The sequence below is a fragment of the Panthera tigris genome, chromosome B4, assembly GCF_018350195.1.
Source record: "Panthera tigris isolate Pti1 chromosome B4, P.tigris_Pti1_mat1.1, whole genome shotgun sequence".
Lineage (NCBI taxonomy): Eukaryota > Metazoa > Chordata > Mammalia > Carnivora > Felidae > Panthera > Panthera tigris.
This window is the reverse complement of record NC_056666.1, coordinates 113,597,587-113,618,028: the sequence shown is the minus strand read 5'-3', so window position 1 is coordinate 113,618,028 and position 20,442 is coordinate 113,597,587. Positions and strand designations below refer to the sequence as shown.

Genomic DNA, 20,442 nt, shown 5'->3' with positions numbered 1-20,442 from the left:
CTGTACTCTTACAACCAGTTACCAAGGGGTGATGATTAATTTTATATGCCAACTTGACTGGGCTAAAAGGTGTCTAGATAGCTGGTAAAACATTATTTTTTGGTTGTATCTGTGAAAGTGTCTCTGGAAGAGATTAGCATTTGAATCAGGAGACTGAATAAGATCACTTTACCCTATGCAAATGGGCATCATCCAATCCATTGAGTGCCCTCATAGAGCGAAAAGGAAGGGCAAATTTGCTCTTCTCTTGAGCTGAGACGTCCACCTTCTCCTGCCCTCAGACATTTGTGCTCCTGGTTCTTGGCTTTTGGATTCATACCAGGACTTACACCACTGGCCCCAATTTTTTAGATCTTCTCAGAATTCATGATAACTAGGGAGTAAAGGGCTTGGTGTTGCCAGACATATGCCTTAAATTTAAGATTAAGAAAACTGGAGAAACTCAAAATATGCAATTTTGATTTAATAAAATCAAGTGTCTTTCCCTCTCTTCCTACCCCACTCCATATTAAAAAAAAAAAAAAAAGGAAAAAGGGCTAGGAAAAAAAAATTATGGTTACTCGGGTAATTATTCTTTCAACCAGATTTCAAATTTAGAGCTCTTTACCTCCAACTTCTGTCCTCTTTGTTGACAGGATTAAGTGGACCTACAAGGATCTGCACATTTTTGGTCCCAGTACCCTCCCAGTTCACCCCGTATCCCACCCACGTGGACTCCTCATCCTCATTTTTGTACTGCCAACCTTTGCCTGGGAAAGGCTTCTTTCTGACCCTGCTTGCCTGGAAAAGCCCAATCATCCTTCAAGAACCAGCTCAAAGTTCACCTCCTCTGTGAAGGCTCCCCTGAAATAGGAGTTACTCATCCCCACATGCTGATTGAATACTGGCAGTGCCCTTCAGCCAAAGACCACCAGGAACACGCCAACAATGAGACAAGGTAGGTTTATTACTCATTGATGGAGGGAAAACATACTCCATGGGGCATAACAGAGTGTCACAGAGAACTTTTAAGATTTGGGCTTTGGTTGGGTGATTTGGGGAGGGTCTATTAACTCAAAAATCTTCTCTAGATTGGAAACCACCAAAGAGCAAAGGGCAGTTCTATGCTTTGGTGTTTTATGGGTGGCACAGTGACCTTGTTTTTGTCTTGGCATAGACAAAATTATAAATTACAAATTTGTAAAAATTTACAAATTACAAATTTACTGTGAACTTGTTTTGTTGTTCTTTATCATGGTTCAGAGTAAGTTTATCTGAGGTTGGTGTACTATGAGATTATTTATGTCCAACCGGAGAACAAGATGGCCTGGCTATGAGTGTCAGACCAGCTTGTAATACTATTGGGGTCTAACTGTGATTATTTGTGGGTGTCAGGGGCTGCTTTCCTTTTTCTTAGCACCTACAGTACAACAGTTATTGGACTTTGATATTGTTTGTGTGTCTTTTACATCACTCAGCATGTTGTATTGTGACTCAGATAGTGCTGTCCATCCAAACCCTCCCCGCCCCCCCAACAGTGGGGCAAGCATGGAATGTCAGTGGGACTGACCCCACCTCCAGCTTCAGTGATGAGCCTTGATTTGTCTAAAACAACCCAGTGACTAGTTCAGGGATGGGCATTGCAGATGATGTTGCCTGGAAATAGACACAGAGATTTGCATGCAAGAGAGTTAGTGGGGAAGGCTCACAGGAAGGATGTTAACGGAGAGAGAAATCCAATGGAGCAGTAGGGAAAGTTGACCTGCTGTGCGGTTGCAGTAAAGGCCTCATCTGATCCTCCAGGGGAGCTCTGGAGCTGGGATATCCCTTCAGAGAGGTCAGAATTGAGGCAGGGCGAGGCTTTTGTACCTGCCCATTGACCAGCAGTTTCTTCCCAAAAGGGGTAGGCAGCTCCTATTGGCTAGAGCAATGCCTGTAGAGGAACTCACTTATGAACCATCAACAATCACCCATCCCAGCGGTGGAGGATGGGAGTTTCAGTCCTGAAAGGAAAATCTGGTTGGTGTAGCCACTAAAATGGACAAATGTGAATAAGCTATTTTCTCATCCTACTGATAATTTCACCTTCTAGAAGACATGATTTTGGTGCCAATTCCATCCAACAAGGAGCACTTGGTAGGTGAAATGGAGAGCCTTGCAAAGCAGTTACTATTACTTATTTAAACACATTGCTCAAGGCCAGCCCAGTTGGGAGTGTTCTTTGGATACAGTGATTATTTCAGGGAGCTCAGGAATTTTTTGGTACCTAAGGGTAGAGAAGCATGTTCTCCTCCATTAGATGCCAGAATAAAGTGTATAGTCTCAGTTGCTGGTTGCATCATCAGGACAAAACCAGCATATAGACCGTGGAAGAATGGAGAAACTTGTAGAGAAATGAGGGTGGTAATAGTGGACTGGAGCTACATCAATCATCAGGCCACAGGTGATTGTGCACCTCTCTTTCCAATTCTGTGTTTCGTGATTTTATACTCTTTGCTCGAAATAGGCCATGGTGGGAGTATTTACAACATGGAAATTGGCAAACACTGTAAGTCAAGGCTTTGTTCTCCAGAGAGTCAATTAGTTGTTGTACACACTTTCCAGCAAACCACTAGTGGAGCCCTAATCAAACCACGCCTGAAGCCTGTCCTGTTACATGACAAGACTTTACAGTTACAGGAGTCAATAGATTCTCTTTATAATATAACCTGTTTTGACTTCTAATTACCACATATTATTGTTTATCGATTTGTACTTTCGTTTTCTCCAATAAGCTGAAAGCTTCCCAAAAGTCAGGGAACATATTTTTCTTTGAATTTTCAGTGCCTAGAACATAGTCAGTATCCAACATACATTGAATACATAAAGTAGAACGATCCTTGAACTGAAAAGGATCGAACAAGCACTGATAAAAAGGTAACAGACATTTAAGATGAGTGAAAGTGCAGGTGTTCAAACTTGTCCATTTTGTTGGCCTAAAGAAATTACATTCCAGAGTTGAGAGAATTATGACAAATTTTGGATGTGGGAGAGAAAATGAAAGATAGGCAAATGCCCATCTGGTTTTTTAAGAAGAAAGAAAGCAAATTCTGCAAGCTGTGTAGTTTCCTGGTTATCTCACATCAGGTTCTACAACAGATTGTTGAGGGGCGCCTGGGTGGCTCAGTTGGTTGGGCGACTGACTTCGGCTCAGGTCATGATCTCGCGGTTTGTGAGTTCGAACCCTACGTCAGGCTCTGTGCTGACCACTTGCTCAGAGCCTGGAGTCTGCTCCGGATTCCGTCTCTCTTTCTCTCTGCCCCTGCCCCACTTACACTCTGTGTCTGTCTCTCTCAAAAATAAATAAACATTAAAATAAATAAATAAATAAATAAATAAATAAATAAATAAATAAATGAGATTGTTGAAATACTAGTGAAGGAGAAGAAGCAGTGTTCACCAGGATACGCTCATTAATAACAAAATCAAAAAAACAAAAAGCAAAAATGGACAGCCAAGGGTTTGCATGATATGACATGGCCATAGAGTTAAATTTAATGGGGATAAATGAAAGATACTGTATTTGCGTCCAAAACACCAATGGCACACTGTCAGGATGTGACTTGGCTTAGCAGCAATATGTACAACAAAGGTGGAGAGATTATACTTGAAAATCAATCCAGTTTGAGTCACCTATGTAATGTGACCATGAAGAAAGCCAATACAATCCTGGGCTGCATTAAATTAAGCTTAGTCTGGTCTTGTGACTTACTGATTGATGTGCAAGTCTTACCTGATGACCTAAACAGAAACAGATCCTGTTTGAACAGCATTTTGAAGAATTAGTTCTCCTTCCTCCCTCAAACCTGGCAGAGTCTTCTTGTGGAGACACCAGTGTGTGTGATTCAGTCAGGGGTAGTACCTGCTTATGAATCACATTGGTGGCTGCATGGAGAGTAGGGCCCACCCAGGTTCAGGTGATCTGTCTGTCCATTCATGTGCCATTACCATGCTGTGTTATTTATAGAGACTTTGTGCTGTGTTACTATCTGATAGAGCTGGTCCTCCTTCATAGCCCTTCCTTTTTAGTGTTTTTGAGAAGATTTTTGATGGTGTCCATGATCGTTAGGCTCCTATCCTCTCTGGCACCTATCTCCCCATTACACATCAACAGGGACTATGTATGGATGAGAAAAAGGAAACAGGGCTTCTGGGCATTCATCTCTCTCTTTCCCCACCTCCACACCCCTTTTTCTCAAGGACTCTTGGTGAATGTGGGCTTGGCTGACAGACAGCCACAGCCTGACTCCCATTCTTGGCTGCTTATCACTTGTGATCCTGGACAAGTTCCCTAAAATCCCTAAGCCTCAGTTCCCTCATCTGTTAAGTGGGCAAAATGATGCCTTCCTCAGAGTAGAATGAAGGGAAATGAAATGCAGAAAGCACTTATCCCAGAGCCTAGTATAGAGGAGTCTCCATACATGGCAGCCGTGTCTGCTGTTGTTCTTGTAGGAGATGGTGCTTTGTTTGTATAGTTCCTGTTACTATTACCATCAGACACTCCTTTATTTCCTTTATTCTGGTTCATGAATTTGAACGGGAAGAAATCATATCTCTATTTTATTCAACCTTTCTTTGAAATCTAGCTTTTCCTTCTGGTAAGAGTGCAGGCAACTTGACTACAGTGGTATTAGCACTGTGACTTTGTCGCCATTGAAATCACAGATCTTTTCACATCACCTGATAGTTATTGCAGACATCTCAAAATATCTCCCATCACTCTTTGTTTTTTTTCTTTTTTTAAATTTTTTTTTTTTACCGTTTTTATTTATTATTGAGAGACAGAGAGAGACAGAGCATGAGCAGGGGAGAGGCAGAGAGAGGAAGAAACACAGAATCTGAAGCAGGCTCCAGGCTCCGAGCTGTCAGCACAGAGCCCGATGTGGGGCTCGAACTCACAAACCGCGAGATCATGACCTGAGCCGAAGTCGGACGCTTAACCGACTGAGCCACCCGGGCGCCCCATCCCATCACTCTTGGAAATGACAGTAGCTTTTTGACCCTTCATCAGGTCTTAGTATGTAAAGCATTGATTGGGGTGCCTGGGTGGCTCGGACAGCTGAGTGTCCAACTTGGGCTCGGGTCATCATCTCACGGTTCGTGAGTGTGAGCCCCACATGGGGCTCTCTGCTGTCAGTGCCAAGCCTACTTTGAATTCTCTGTCTCCCTCTCTCTCTGCCCCTCTCCTGCTCATACTCTCTGCCTCAAGAATAAACCTTAAATTTTTTTTTTTTTTTTTTTTTTTTTTAGAAATAAAGCATTGCTAAAGTAGTACACATATTACTCTGGTACATTACTTAAATGTTTGATGACCATAACAGTATAATTGTTTTCTTTTGTAATTTTATGTATTTAAAATATTATTCTGAGAAGTTGTCTATAGGCTTTACCAGCTTGCCACTGGGAGCCATGGCACATAAAGGATTAAGTGCCCCTGTGCCGGTCAGCTCAGTTCATTAAAGAGCAGTGAAGGTCACAGGGGCTCTCTTGTAAGGTCAAGATCACTTCACCTCCCTTCACTCTATGCCTCAGCCCCAGAGACTGGCAGCATTTCCAGAGACACAGAAGGGACTGAGACCCACCCAAACAAGCCCGTCTCTGGCAGGAAATAGAATGCCTTGTGGATGGTGGATTAGCTTTGGCATAGCATTATGGGAGAGGCGGACCATTTGGATATGAAAGCTGATAGTTGGCAAAGCAATAAAGGCAGAATGACTCACTTGTAACTGGTGGCGGGACCTGTGATTGATCAGCAGTCCTTCATTCTGACTCTCTCTCTCTCAGTCTAGGCCTTTTTTTTTTTAATTATTTATTTTGAGAGAGAGCAGGGGAGGAGCAGAGAGAGAGGGAGAGAATCCTAAGCAGACTCTGCACTGTCAGAGAGGAGCCCCATGTGGGACTCAAACTCACAAACTGTGAGATCATGACCTGAGCCAAAATCAAGAGTCGGACGCTCAACCGACTGAGCCACCCAGTGCCCCTCTCAGTCTAGGCCTTTTGTTCTACGTCAGGCAAGACTCCACACTTCCTATTCCTCTCTCTCCTCATCCCTACTCATGTCTCTTTTTCCATCTTGTCTCTGCTTCTCTCTCTATTTCCTTCCCTCATTTTTTCTCCTCCTCCCTCATTCCCTTTCCCCCACTTCTACAGGGAAGAAGCAGTAGAAAATTCTGAATTTAGTATTGAGCACATAGTGGACATTCTTCTTTATGCCTGACCTCATGTTCTTGACACTGATACTTGTTGGCTTTGGGCCTGTGCTCGCACCCCTTTCTGTCATCACATGCGCGTACACACACACACACACACACACACACACACACACACACACTCTCTATCTCTTTCTCTCTGACACACACTCGCACCTCAGAAAGATTATATTTATAATACCCTTGGGTATTTCCAAATGCCAGTACTCATTTTGGGAGCACACTTGTCTCTCCTGCTTGGAACAAACTGAACTTTCCACTGGCTCAGAGTTTTGAAGTTCTTCCGGCTGAGGGAAGAGTGAGAAACTCCAGGGGACCAGCCATATGTCAGAGCACTATCAACTTTCTACTCTGAGGGTCGTGCTCACCAGAGCAGAACATTTGTTGAAGGATTCGCAGCCACATTTGGCCCAAGCAGCTCATGTTGGGTCTTTTAAAAAAAAAACTTGCTGGTGGAAAGGGCTTCTGGAGTAGAGAGACCAGGTGTCGAGTGAGAATAGATCCTACCAGGCTGACACGGGCCATCAGAAATGATGTTTCGGGGCACCTGGGTGGCTCAGTCAGTTAAGCATCTGACTTGGTTTCAGCTCCAGTCATGATCTCACAGTTTGTAAGTTCAAGCCTCGCATCAGGCTCAGCTCTGATGGCATGGAGCCTGCTTAGGATTCTTTCTCTCTCCTTCTCTCTCTGCCCCTCCTTTCTCTTTTCTTTCTCTCTCTCTTTCTCTCAAAATAAAAATAAATAAACTTAAAAAAAAAAAAAAAAGAAATGATGTTTCTGAAGCCTAGAGAAGAGAAGGGTTTGAAACCAATAAATCCCCAAAGGACAAATGATAACTCTCACTCAATGTCTGTGAATTAATCTGAATTCACTTTCAGTTTGGAGTGAGCTGAAGGCTCTCATTTCTCAAAACTGGACTCAGGGCTGCCTTTATGCACAGGCAGATTTGAGCAGTTCCTCTCCTCTTCCCCAAATTTAGCTGTTCCATGAAATATCCTTAAAGGGGTTCAAAACAGTCATTCCACAATTAGAGCTATGGCTTGAAACCTCATTCCTGTGAGAGTTGACTCACTGACTTAATTCACACTAAAGTGTGAATGACTAACCCAGGATTCTTTCCTTTCTTGCAAACAGGTTTATGAAATAAATATAGTGAGAGAGAAGGCAGGATACTCAGAGAGAAGGAGAGGGAGGGAGAGAGAGAGAGAGGGAGGCAGATGTTTGAGAGGAAATTGGATGGAGGGACATAGAAAAATGAGATATTGGACATTTTATAACTTCATAGATTTTTAACTTTATAACTTTATAGATTTTACAACTTGTATGCTCAGAGTTGGTCCCAATTAATTTTCAGGAGGCAATTGCCTAGCTTAATTATGGATAAGTTTTTAGCACTCAGTTTCAACTGTACTTTATATCGGTTGGTTTTCTTAGCCTTTCGTATTAGAAGCTCTTTAGTGGGTAAAATGGGAAGGTGGCAAGAGAGAGGAGGAGGTACTGAATTGGATCAGAACCGTTGCTCAGAGGATGATGTTTCATCACCTTCCATGTAATTTTATCAGCTGTCATTTCAAACCAGTAAAGAAGCTCTTCCCTTCTACTTCACAGTAAGCAAATCTAGGGAGAATCCTTTCACTTCCCCCAAATCACCATTCTTTAAGTGGAATTTATTTGAACAATTTGCTCTGTGTGAACAACATTGATGTCTAGTCTGGCTTCCATTTGGTTCCTGTGTGGGTCACTAAGCCAAAGGGCATAATATGTCACATGTTCCACATATAAATACCACCTGATTTGAGCTGTTTGGTGAGCGCCAAGGTCAAAAGAAGGATTACCAGCAACAGAAAAGTATCGCTTCCAACACGGGATATGCTGTACCACATGCACAAGTCCCACATGCATTAAGTAGTTTGTGTAGTTTTTCATGACCTTGCTATCAGGGTCTGGTGAGCTTTGCAGCGGAAGTCACTTTGCACTCAGCCCAGCTTCTTAGCTCCCCAGGCAAGAAGGCAAAGAACATGGAAGAGGAGGAAATGGGTTCCAGGGGACCCTCTGCCTTGAGAGGCTTCTCCCTCTGACATCTGGAAGGGAAGAGGGTGGTTGAGTTCAGGGTTGCGGCCCCCGGACTGAGACTTGGAGAGAAGAATTTCCTTCAGATTCCTCTCCCTTTGGTAGGAGAGTAGGGCTCCAGGCCCAGACTGGGGAGCTTGGTCTGCTTCTGTTAAGTTGGAGGACGGGGGTTGGTCAGAAATGTCTGTCTGATTAATTCCTAGTCTTTCTGGCTTGAAAGACTAAATTGCAGTACTTGAGTACTGTCAATGTAGCACTATATGTTTTGTATTTATATATGTTTTATTATTTTCTTGCTTTTTCTGGACAGTGACTTTGTTTCCTTCTTACCACTCAGTATGGACATCCCGTGTGATCACCCGTTATAACACTAGCTGACATTTAGCACTGTGCTTTTATATGGTTCTCACGGTGTGGTCCCTGACCAGCTGCAGCAACATCCCCTGCCTGGGAAGGTAGAAATGCAAATTTGCAGGCCTTACCCTAATGAATGGAACCTCTGGGGGTGAAGCCCGTAGTCTGCGTTCCGACAGGTGCTCCAGGTGGTGCTCACAGAACCTCAAGCCTTCAAACCTCTAACTCTGAGTTAGTGAGTTTTTCATTCATTTAGGAGCAACGCTCTTACATGTATTCTCTCAGATGTCATGTTGACCCACCTCTGCTTTAGGGCTGGAGAAGTGGAGGCTTAGAGATGTGATGGAGAGGGTCCAGGCTACTCTGCTCCTGTAGTTTTTCTTTCTCCTCTGCGTTTCAGAGCTTATCACAGGATGCCTCTGCCTCTGCTGGCACGCCGGAAGGGAGCTATCCTGGAACACCACTCAGAACACTTCCCCACAGCCTCGGGCAGGAGAGCAGCGCTGGGCAGGCTGTTGAGTGACAGTTGATTGACAGCTGGCCTCATCTGCTACCTCGCCCTCCTGGCTCCCCTCTTAACCTCTGTTCTCCTCTCTTTGCTGTTGCACCTGCCGAGATCAGCTGTGCCACTGTGGCTGCCTGTCGTTAGAGAGGAGCTCTGGGGCCCGAGGAAGGTGGGTGGATGGAATGGCCTCTCCTTGGAAGCAGGTTCTCTTTAGGTTCAAGGCCTTTGGGAGATATCCACTTAGGACATGGGCAGTCTTGCCTGTTTATTTAGGGTGTGGACTGGGAGTCAGGACAGGAGTTTTATGAACAGGGAGGGAGTTTTGTTGTGTTTTTACCTTTGTGCTGATTCTTTCAGGGAAGTTGAGTAGTGTGATAGAGAAAACTGTGATGAGAGGAAAAAAAATCAATTTTAGCGAAGTAAATGTAGGTTCACTTTCGTTTGTAAATATGTTTCTTCCATTTGTTGTTACTCCATCCATAAGTTGCATGCATATAAACCTTAGATTCAGATTCTTTTTAAAAAAAATTTTTTTTTACATGTATTTATTTTTGAGAGACAGAGAGAGAGCACAAGCAGGGGAGGCACAGAAAGAGAGAGGGAGACACAGAATCCGAAGCAGGCTCCAGGCTCCGAGCTGTCAGCACACAGCCCGACGCGGGGCTTGAGCCCACAAACCGCGAGATCATGACCTGAGCCGAAGCCGGACACTCAACCGACTGAGCCACCCAGGTGCCCCTAAAATCTTTTTTTATTCACAGTCAGTGTTGCTTTCTTTAAAGGAGGCACAGAAACTTAGTATCTGCCAGTGTGACGGTAGGTTCCGGCTGCCATACACAGGGTAGGTGGTGGCTTCTGTTAGTTGATAGTTACTGATGGACAGCATGTACCCCTCATTCTGTGGTGCCCACACACACAGGCACACGTATGCATACACACATACTCACTTGCATGCATGTGCACGTGTACGCGCGCACACACACACACACACACACACACACGGAACCTCTTATGTCTTTTTAACTTCCCAAAGCCATTAGACATATAAAATTTGCCTTAACCTAAAGTTTGAATAACAATTCTGAAATAATGGATGATATCCATTCAGGCAGTTTGATGGCTTAAAGCAAGGCTGAACTTCCTACGTCTTGAAAAGCTTATTCCCAGAAATAAAGCTAAGTGGGCAAAGGAAGACCTATCTCTCCCTGCTGAATAGGAAACAAAACTGCACATATTAAATGATGTCTCCAAGGTGCTATGCTGCTTGGAACAAAGGTGCTGTAGACACCCAGGCACTTCGTGTTAAGATTGAGCACATAGTCTCAATGTGAACTATAAGGCCGTGGTAAAGTTGCCTGAAAATGAGTCAGCAGGACTTTGTGAGCCATTCATTCCCCTAATAAAACACCCTCCTCCCTAATAAAACATCTCTTGCCTCTCTCTTTTGACCTTGGGCAGTCTATAAAGGACAATGTCCTTCCTTTGGGATTATCTAATCTCTAAGAGAAAATGCCTTGCCCTCCTATATTGCTGGCGGGAGCGTAAAATGGTGCAGCTGCTGTGGAAACACTTTGGCGATTCCTCAATAAGTTAAAAACAAAGTTATTATGCGTGTTTATAACCCAGAATATTCCACTCCCAGATATATAGTCTAAGATAATTTAAAACATATGTTCATACAAAAACTTGTACATGGGTGTTCACAGCAACATTATTTATGATAGACAAAAAGTGGTAACAACCCAAATGTTCATCAACTGAGGAAAAGAAAAACAAATGTACCCACACAATGGAATATTACTCAACCATAAAAAGGAATGATGTATTGACACATGCTATGACACAAATGGGCCTTGAAAGCATTATGCTAAGTAAAAGAAGTCAGAGACAAAGGGCTGCACACTGTATGACTATATTTATATGAAATGTCCAGATTAGGTGAATCCATGGAGATAAAAAGTAGAGTAGTAGTTGCCAGGGCCTAATGGGAGAGGAGAAATGGGGAGGGACTGCTAATGGCTATGGGCTCCATTTTGGGGTGATGGAAATATTCTGGAATTATATAGTGATGATGGCTGCACAATAAGACTATACTAAATCCTCCTGAATTACAACCTTAAAATAACGAATTTTATGTATGTGAATTATATCTCTCTTTTTTTAAAGCCTTAACAGGGCTCTGCCAATTTATTTTTTTCCTTTTGGATTAAGACAGGTAAGTAGAATGCATCTCAACTTGGGCCTCTGGTGAAGTGTTTATTAGGCTGAGGGCTCTCTTTTGCCCTTCTTGATATGCTCTATGGAGCTGGAGGAGCAGATACTAAGAATCCAGAGGTGTGCAGGAGAGCACGGATGAGAGCTGGATGGGTCAGCTGCAGTCTTTGGGGAAGAGCAGTACTCTCCATTTACTCCGTCGACAAGTATCCCCGGAGCCCTTTGATGGGCTAAATCTTGTGTGATTACTAACATGAGTAAAACCAGTCTCCACCTTCACGAAGGTCAGGTTAAGACAAATGTGTTAAGCAAACAATCATAATTCAAAGTGAGCTACCTACTACAGGAATGTACAGTTGACAGGAGAGCTTGTGGAAGACATTGGGGGGTGGGAGGGTCGTCCCAGCCTTATCAACAGGAACAAAGGGGAGGAAATAGGAATGATGGTGTGCTTGGGACAGATGGGGAAATGGCCAACATTTCATTGACATCCTTAAGGCAAGTAATTACTCAACTCTTATCTTTTTTTTTTTTTTTTTTAGTTTATTTATTAATTTTGAGAGAGACAGAGACAGAGCACATGGGGTAGGGACAGAGAGAAAGGGGGAGAGAGAGAATCCCAAGCAGGCTCTGTGCTGACAGCTGCAGAGGCCAGCCCAGGGCTCAAGCTCACCAACCATGAGATCATGACCTGAGGCCAAACCAAGAGCGTGTCACCTAACTGACTGAGCTTCGGTGACCCTTAGTTTTGTCTTTTGTAAAGCTTCTTTCTAAAGGTTATATATGCACTGGCTAAAGTTTTGAACAGATCAAGAGGGAACACAGTGGATAGTTATCTTCCTTGGACACCCTTTCTTCTAATTGTCCTCTCCAGAGGGAACTATCTTCAGATAGTCTTCTCTCTTAATAGATCCCTCTTTGCTTTATTTTTGAGAGACAGAGACTTCATTGTCAAGACTAGATCACAGAGAGTTAAAATGAAATTTTAAAGATGAAATTCTATAGATTGGTTGGTATTCATTTACCTGATTCAATTCCATTCAGTTCAGTTCAATTTGCCCCAACCAATTCTGTTATCTTTACCTTGTGGCAGGCCTTTCATGTCAATTAATTGATTTTAGTGACTTAACAAAAAGTTTGGTTGTTAATTCACTTATTAAAAAAATATTTCCTGAGTTTCCTACCAAGTGACGAGCTCTGTTCTAAGACTTGGGGATAATGTCGTGAACAAGAGACATAATGTCTGTCCTCAGGGAGCTAATTGGGGGATACAGAAGATAAGAAAGTCGGGTCAGGGGAACTACTCTACATTATCTAGTCTTTGGAGATGTGATATTTGAGACCTGAAAAACAAGAAAGAGCCATGCAGATATTGGATGGACCACACAGCTAGTGCAGAGGACCTGTGGTGGGAACCAGTCAGGCATATGGAAAGAAACAGAAAGGAGGTAAATCCTCAGAGGAGGAGTGGAGAGGGAATGGGCTTGTATTTGTTTGTTAGGGCAGCTGTAACAACCACAGCCTGAGTGGCTTAAGTAACAGAAATTTATATTCTCAAGGTTCTGAAGGCTAGAAGTGCAAGATCAAGGTGTCAGCAGGTTTTATTTCTTCTTAGGCCTCTCTCACTTCCTTGTAGATGGCTGCCTTCTCCCACTGTCTTCACACGGTCTTTCCTCTATCCCTGCCCATGTCTAATCTCTTCTCCTTGTAAGGACACCAGTCACACTGGATCAAGGCCCACTCATATCACCCCATTTTACCTTAATTACTTCTTTAAATACCCTATCTCCAAACCAATCACAATTTCTGAGGTATTGGGGGTTAGGACTTCAATATATAAATTTGGGGGGACACAATTCAGCTCATAGCAGGGCTGGTAAAGTCTGAGAAGCGGCTAGATTGTGTAGGGTTTTGTTGGCCAGGGTCAGAAGTTTTATTTCAGAGTGATTAGGAACCATTGGAAGCTTTTAAGCGGGGAGGGGGGCAGTGTCTGATTAATATTTGGGAGTTAGTTTCTCTGGAGATCCCAGCAAGGGGAACTAAAACCCCACTGGCCCCAAGCCCAGAGGTGATCTTCTCTATCGACCCAGGGCCTGGATTACATTTTCTTCATCCTGTTCACTGTTCTTGTTTTTCAGCAGAGTTTGCACAAAAAGAAAACAACACACTCAGGATAGTATGCCTCAATATTCCAAACAAATTCTGAAATGCATAAAAGCTTAACCATAAATACACATTTTGCAAGACTCTCTGATCTATTTATGGCACAAAAACCTCCTAAATAGAGGGACTGGATCAACTGCAAATAGCCATTGTTGACTTTCTATGAGTACATTGGCTATCACGATGGCTTGTGTGCCGTGGGGTTGTTACAAAGACACATTTCTGTGTGCTGGTACTTTTCTGTGCTCCTCAGTGGATTTTGTTTTGTCATATGGGTCAAGATCTCCAACCATAAACAAAGAGGAGATGTTGGCTTGAGAAATACCTACTTTAATTTGTTAATAAGCAGAGCTGAAACTGGAAAAAATAATTTTGTTATGTAAACAAAAGTTTGTTGTTTGGTTAGTGCAAAGCATAACTCTTGCAAAATGCTAAGGGGACATGGTCCCCATGTGCGAACGTTTAAAATGGCTTTGGGAGAAAAGAAACAGCAGCTCTGTTTATTGTGCAAATGTAGGGAATGTCAAAGCCGAATCGTCAAAATTATTTTCAACAACTGAATGCCATTTATGAGCTGTGAGGTACCTACTTCAACAAAACTCTTTCAAGTTTAAAGGGAAAAGAATCTCTTTTTATGCATCTAAAGACAGCATCAAAATTAACATCTGAGTTATAAAAATAGTCCATGAAACAGATGACTTGATTCTGTGACTTGATATTTTACCAGATAAAATTCCAAGTGAATCTCTTTTCTCTTTTGCATTTTTGAGAGCTATTTCCCTTCTCTGGTTTGGTCCTCTGGTTAATGTGTTGAGGCAGGCTCTTGTCAGCCAGATGGAATATAATCTATATTTAGAGCTTCCATTAGCTCTTGTGTTTGAATGTGCTACCATGTCCTAATTTCAACACAAATATTCTACAAGAGTGGATTGCCATTTATATTACTGCTGCATAGTAAAGTCAATTATGCTAATACACCTTATTTTTTGTGAAGCTTTTAAAAAACTCATGCATATTCCCTTTTTATTGGGTACCTATTGATAAATGGGAAGTTGTTAACTTGATAACATTTACTAGTTTTCAGACTGGCCAGCCTTAGTTCTGGTTTCTCTCCATGTCCCTTCCAAGCTGGTTTGGATGCTGGTTAGTACCTCCTTTGCAGCTTGGGAGAGTTCAGCAGCCCAATTAACTTTGAGAATGGAAGAATGAAAAATGGAACCAGTCCATCCTCAGCTAAAAGGTTCATTTTGCCAGAGTAGTTCTTTTTTTTCTAAAGTAAGAAATTATTGTGTTATCCCAAATGCACAGGTACTACTGTGCCAAAGTGCTGTGGAAAGCTTAATGCTGAACTTTCCTAAAATCAATTGAGTGTTAATGAAAGTTTGGGGGTAGCAGAATTCAAGAGAAAAGTACTCTTTGTTTTATCACCATCTCCCAAAACTATATAGTGGAAAGCTCTGTTGACATTTATAAAAATAACAACTCCCCTTGCTTGTGCTGGACAGAATAGAAAGCCATTTCACAAGCTTTCTGCATGGAATCAGAGTAATCCTCCTGGTGCCCCCTGGCAAAGACCTCTTCTGGGTGAACAGAATGCTGGCATTGTCATCAGAATCCTGGGAGCGAGGCCTTGGACCAGGTCTTGGGATTTTAATAAACATAGCAGATGAACAACCTTCTGGAATCAGAGTCTTTAACAAAACAAAACAAAAGTCTGAGGCTACAATTATTCGAAGGCTTATTTGGACCTTGGAAGGGAGATGAGGAACCTATAAATGGCCTTATGTACAGGAGAAGGCAGATAACCAAATTCATGCTTGTTCTCAATCAGAGCAGCTATCTGTACTCAGAAGAAATATCTGCTGTGTGATTTGTCACATGGAGGAAAAGATCAGGGGTTCAGTGGAGTCGCCAGAAAAATTGGGTTGTGTCATTTCCAGTCACCAAGGTCAGCACAGAAGATCAGACATGGGTGGACGTCTGGTGTTTGCTCATTCACAGGTCAGCTGAGACACACTTCTTGCTACCATGTCCTATGACCCCTAGTTGGAGAGGATGATAAGTGCAGACCCCAAGTTACACCAATAATTCTCAGGCCCAGCTCCTGCTATTTTTATGGGGTCTTTGTTTTCTGCTCACAACTGGACTGCAGCCACTGCTGGCTCCCCTCCTACTTCTCTGCCTGCTTTTCTCTGCTTTCCTCCTGGGCCTCTATGACTCTTGATTCCAATTCCAGTGGGTGGATTTTTTGCCCCCATGCTTCCAAGCAGTTCTCTGACCCCAACTAGATGTCCTACAATTCAATTCAATTCTGACATCATGTACTTGCAGACAGTGCCAGACCCTATAGGAAAGGGTCCAGTTCTCTCAAACCCTGTCCTTTTGGGTTTTTATGGAGGCTTCATTACCCAGGCATGATTGATTAAATCATTGATCGCTGGTGACTGATTCACGTCCAGCCCGCGCGCCATGCCCCGCCCCCCCCCCCCCCAAGAGGTCAGGATTGGGGAGAGGTAGGAATGAAAGTTCTAACCTTCAAATCATACTGTTGGTTCCACTGGAAACCAGCCCCCACCCTTAGGTGCTTTCCAACTGTCACCTATTAACATCACAAAAGACACCTTGATGGCTCTCATCACAGGAAATTTGAAGGGTTTTATGAGGTCTGTGTCAGGAACAGGACAATGGCCAAATATATATTTCTTATTATAAACCACTTCCTGAAACTGTCACTTAAATGTTGACATTCCCCGGGGTGTGCCCTATAAGCCTATCTGTTCTCACTTTATGTGCAGACCAGAGCTCTTTCTCTGGTTCCATAGATGTCTCATAGTCAGTACTGAGTGATCTGAATTCATGATGCTCCCACCGCTGAGATTGTGCCTTCTCCTGAGATCCTCATCTCTAATAGTGATGGGGATTCATGGTGCTCGTGATATTACCGGCTCTGTTCCAAGCATCTGACATGCTTTACTTCATTTCACCTTTTCGAAAACCTGGTACAGAGGGTACAGATATTATCCCCATTCCACACATCTGAAGCACAGAGTGATTCGGTGCCTTGCCACAGGTTCAACAGCTAGCTGTAGGTAGAGCTAGGGTTTGGCTGCAGGCTGTGTAAGCCAGAGCCCATCTTTTGAACAACTCTGCTGTGCCACTTGCTGTTTGCATTCACCCAGGTCAGAAATCCGGTCATCATTTTTGATCCCTCTTCTCCCTTGGCTGCCTCTTCCAATCCAATGCCCATCTCATCACTCTTACCTCCTGAATAACTTCACTGTCACCACTGAGTCCAAGCGATTGCCCCCTAACTGGATACACACAATGGGCTCCCAACAGCTCTTCCTGCCTTCATCTCTTTTCTGCTTCCCACCCCATGTACTGCTGACATTACAACCAAAGAAATCTCTCTAAATTGTAAAGTCACTGTGTCACTCTGATAATTAAAATGCTCCAATGGTTTCCTGTTGTCCTCGGGTCAAAGTTGTTAAGAAATAAACTGAGGCATGTTAGAAGTTTTTCAAGTTTATTTGAGCAAAAATCTGTTCTAATTGGAATAGAATCCCAAACTGGAAGTGGTTAGGAGTGCTTCATTGACAGGAGCCAGAGGAAAGACTTACATAGAGTGGATGTAGAAGCCAAGAAAGGAAATTATTTGATTGGCTGTAACTTTAAGCCTAGTTATAAGCTTGTTTGTAATTGGTTACCCTTAAGTTTCACTTTCTTAACTTGGAGGCATTTACAGGCTTAGATTTTGGTTTGCTTATGTCAGTCATCCTGGCATTTAGAGCCACTTCTGTCTAAAGGCCTCCTTTTTAAAACTAATTTAACACCCTTAACATTACAAAAAAGGCACGATTTGGCCCCGTTCTCCTTTCCAGCATCATTCTTTCCAGACTCTCCTCTCACCTTGTGCTGTCCACATGCTCCAGTCTTTCTGAATCTCTTTCCTTTCCTGATTCTTAGAAGGGCACCTGCTCCCTGTTACTCCTTGGCCACGGGTTGTCCAATCCCTTTGCCTGAAACACTTTTACCTTTTGCTTTACCTCGTTTGCTGCTTCTCATCCTTTGCGCTTCAGGATCTCCTCCCTAAGAGCCTAAAGGGAATTTGGTGCCTTGGCTGCGTGTTCCAGAAGAGCTGCTACTTGCTTTGTGCTGGTTCTGTTCTAAGTACTTCAAATATATTCACTTGTTAAATTTCACAGCAACCCTGTGAGGTAGGTACAATTAGCATTTAGCAGATGAAGAAGTGGAAGTACAAAATGTGTCTGTCATAGTCCACCAGGAAAATGATGCTACTCTAGTAGCTCACCAGAGGAAACTTGATACAGGGCTCTACTACGAGGGTATGGCAAGAGCACAAAAGGCAGAGGACCGGCGGCAAGGCAATCTGGGAATGAGCAACAGTAGGAAGCTGCTTTTGCAAGTTACAGGGGTGGGGGTGGGTGGCTGGCGTGGAGGGGATGTCACCAGAGCTGAGGTTCTGGGGCTGCCCAATAGGAATTGGAGCCCAGGAGGAGACGCGGCCACTTCCAGAGCGGCCACCCCAGAGAGGGGACGAAACGCCTTGACATTTCTCTCCTTTTTACGTGTTAAGCTCTACCACTACATCCCGTTGGCCTAGCTAACCCGACACTCGATGGCAGAAATGTCATTCTCAGAAGTCACAGGGAAGATGGGGACTGGGTTGAGAGCAAACAGGCAGGAGGCAGACCCAGAGAAGTGAAGTAATTAGCCCAAGGTCGCACGACTTCTAGCTAGAGCCCAGGTAGTTTGTTCCCAGAGTGGGCACCCTTAATGACTTGCCTTAATATCTTGCCTCTCTGAGAACCTTAGGCAAGGCACTGAATCCCTCTGCCTCTGATGTATAAAATGTGGATAATAGTACCCTCTGTATAAGGCTATGAAAAAGATTAAATGAATTCAAATATGTCACCTACTTTGAACAGTGCCTGGAATAACACATACACAGTCAATTTTGGTCACTCTTGCAGAGACAGGGATCACAGGAGGAGGCAGTGGTCTGGGGGTGGAAGCTATGCCACTACCGTTCCAAGCGTTTTCACTATAATGTGGTTGCTGTCTCCATTCCACAGATGCTAAAACTGAAGCCCCAGGAATTTGACTTGTCCTGGGTGACACAGCAAAAATGGAAGTAGGATTCAGGACCTGGATCCAGAGCAGGTGTGTGTAACTACCATATTGAAATTCCTGTATAATAGACGAGCTAACCTGAAGGCGGTGGCTCAGTCTGTACCTTTCGCCTATCTTTCCCTAGCTCTAGCTCAGTGCCCGGTGCCTAGAAGGTACTCACTGCATGTCTGCTTCATGAGTTTGCTGGTGCCCAGGGAGAGGGGATGTTCCCAGACTTGTTTCTGGACTTCTCAGTCAGCAGTGAGCTGACCAGTCCAGTCATGGGCTGCAGGCACAGCCTCTCTTCAGAAACCGATTGTACACTGTCCCCACAGTGTATCCCCGAGAGTCCCAGCTTGGGCATTTCATCTAGTTCTGTGCTGTCTTCTCCTGACTGCCTGCTCCTACAGGCCATCTGTTTTTCTACCTCACTGAGGGCTCCGGGGGTGCCAAGGCTAACAGTTACAACGGGGGAAATTGCCACAGGACAACGTAAGAGAAAATAAAATGGGGTAAAAGGTCACCATGGGAGAGTTCTGGAGAGCACTGAAAGATCCTAATTTGGAAGCACATCTGGACGTAAGATGGGACGGAGAATTACACTTGCTAGGACACGTTATTTCTATTTTTATCTGTGTAATTGACTTGGTGTATGAAATGGAAGCAAATCACTCTTTTCTGCCTGTTTAAGAAGGCAAAGTAATTTACGCCAAATGTTGGAAGAGCTGTACTGGATTAATTACTGACTTAAGTTTTGGCTAAACTCGGTGTTTGATCCTTTGCAACAGTATGCTTTGGGGATGCTGTCCTTCCTGAATTTTCTCTCATCTTGCCAGCTGAAAGAGTCAGTCCTCTTGTGAGAAGCCAGTGTGTGTTTATTTAAGAAGCAGTATGAATTAGGTCTCTGATAATGGTTCCCTTTTCCCTTTCGCTGTGTACAAAGGGAGAATCAAACTGCTCAGTGCTTAGAAGCACCTAGAATTTCAAGGCACGTTTTTTATGTCCTCACTTCACCACTGCCACATGCTTTCTATCCTATTTTCTTGGTCTTTTATCCCTCCTCATTTATATTGTAGTAGATTGCATCTTGCTTAATTGTATGCATCTTCATAAGCCACCCTCAGTCCTTCCTGGAACAACACAAATAAATAGATACTGACTCAAACGTTTTTATTGTAGACTTGATTCTTCCCCTTGTTTTAGTGCAGTTCTTTGAGTTACTGACAAGCATCATTGTCCCATTGCTTTCTTAATGAACTCATGTAGCAGAGGCCTTTTTAAGGCAAAAAGTTAAATATTAAGTTCCAGGATTCCTAGCTGAGAGAAGTTGTAATTTAGAATTGGTTGATCAAGAAGTATATGTTGAGTGGTTGCTGGAGGCAGGGAGTGGGGGGCAAGTGAAATGGATGAAGGTGGTCGCAAGGCACAAACTTCCAGTTATAAGATAAATTAAGTTCTGGGACTGTAATGTGCAGCATGGCAACGAGGGTTAACGATACTGGACTATATATTTGTAAGTTGCCAAGGAAGTAGATCTTAAAAGTTCTCATCATAAGAAAAAAATGTGTAATTATGTGAGGTGATGGATGTTAACTAAACTTATTGTGGTGATCATTTCATAGGATATACAAGCATCAAATCTCATTATGTTGTACTCCTAAAACTAATACAATGTTATATGTCAATTATGTCTCAATAAAAAATACACAAATGACCCCCCCAAAAAAATCAGATACACATTTCAACAATAATTGAGTCATCAGAAATGATAGTGAG

The 20,442-nt window shown here is 43.2% G+C and overlaps 1 long non-coding RNA gene across 1 annotated transcript in view; it reads left to right on the top strand.

Annotated features, from left to right (window-relative positions):
* Positions 1-18,711, top strand: part of LOC122240423 — a 67,531-nt gene extending 48,820 nt beyond the window's left edge. The window contains exons 3-4 of the long non-coding RNA XR_006220163.1: positions 636-937; positions 18,630-18,711. This is a non-coding gene — a long non-coding RNA (uncharacterized LOC122240423). The remainder of the gene's footprint in view (positions 1-635; positions 938-18,629) is intronic.
* Positions 18,712-20,442: the final 1,731 nt, after the last annotated feature.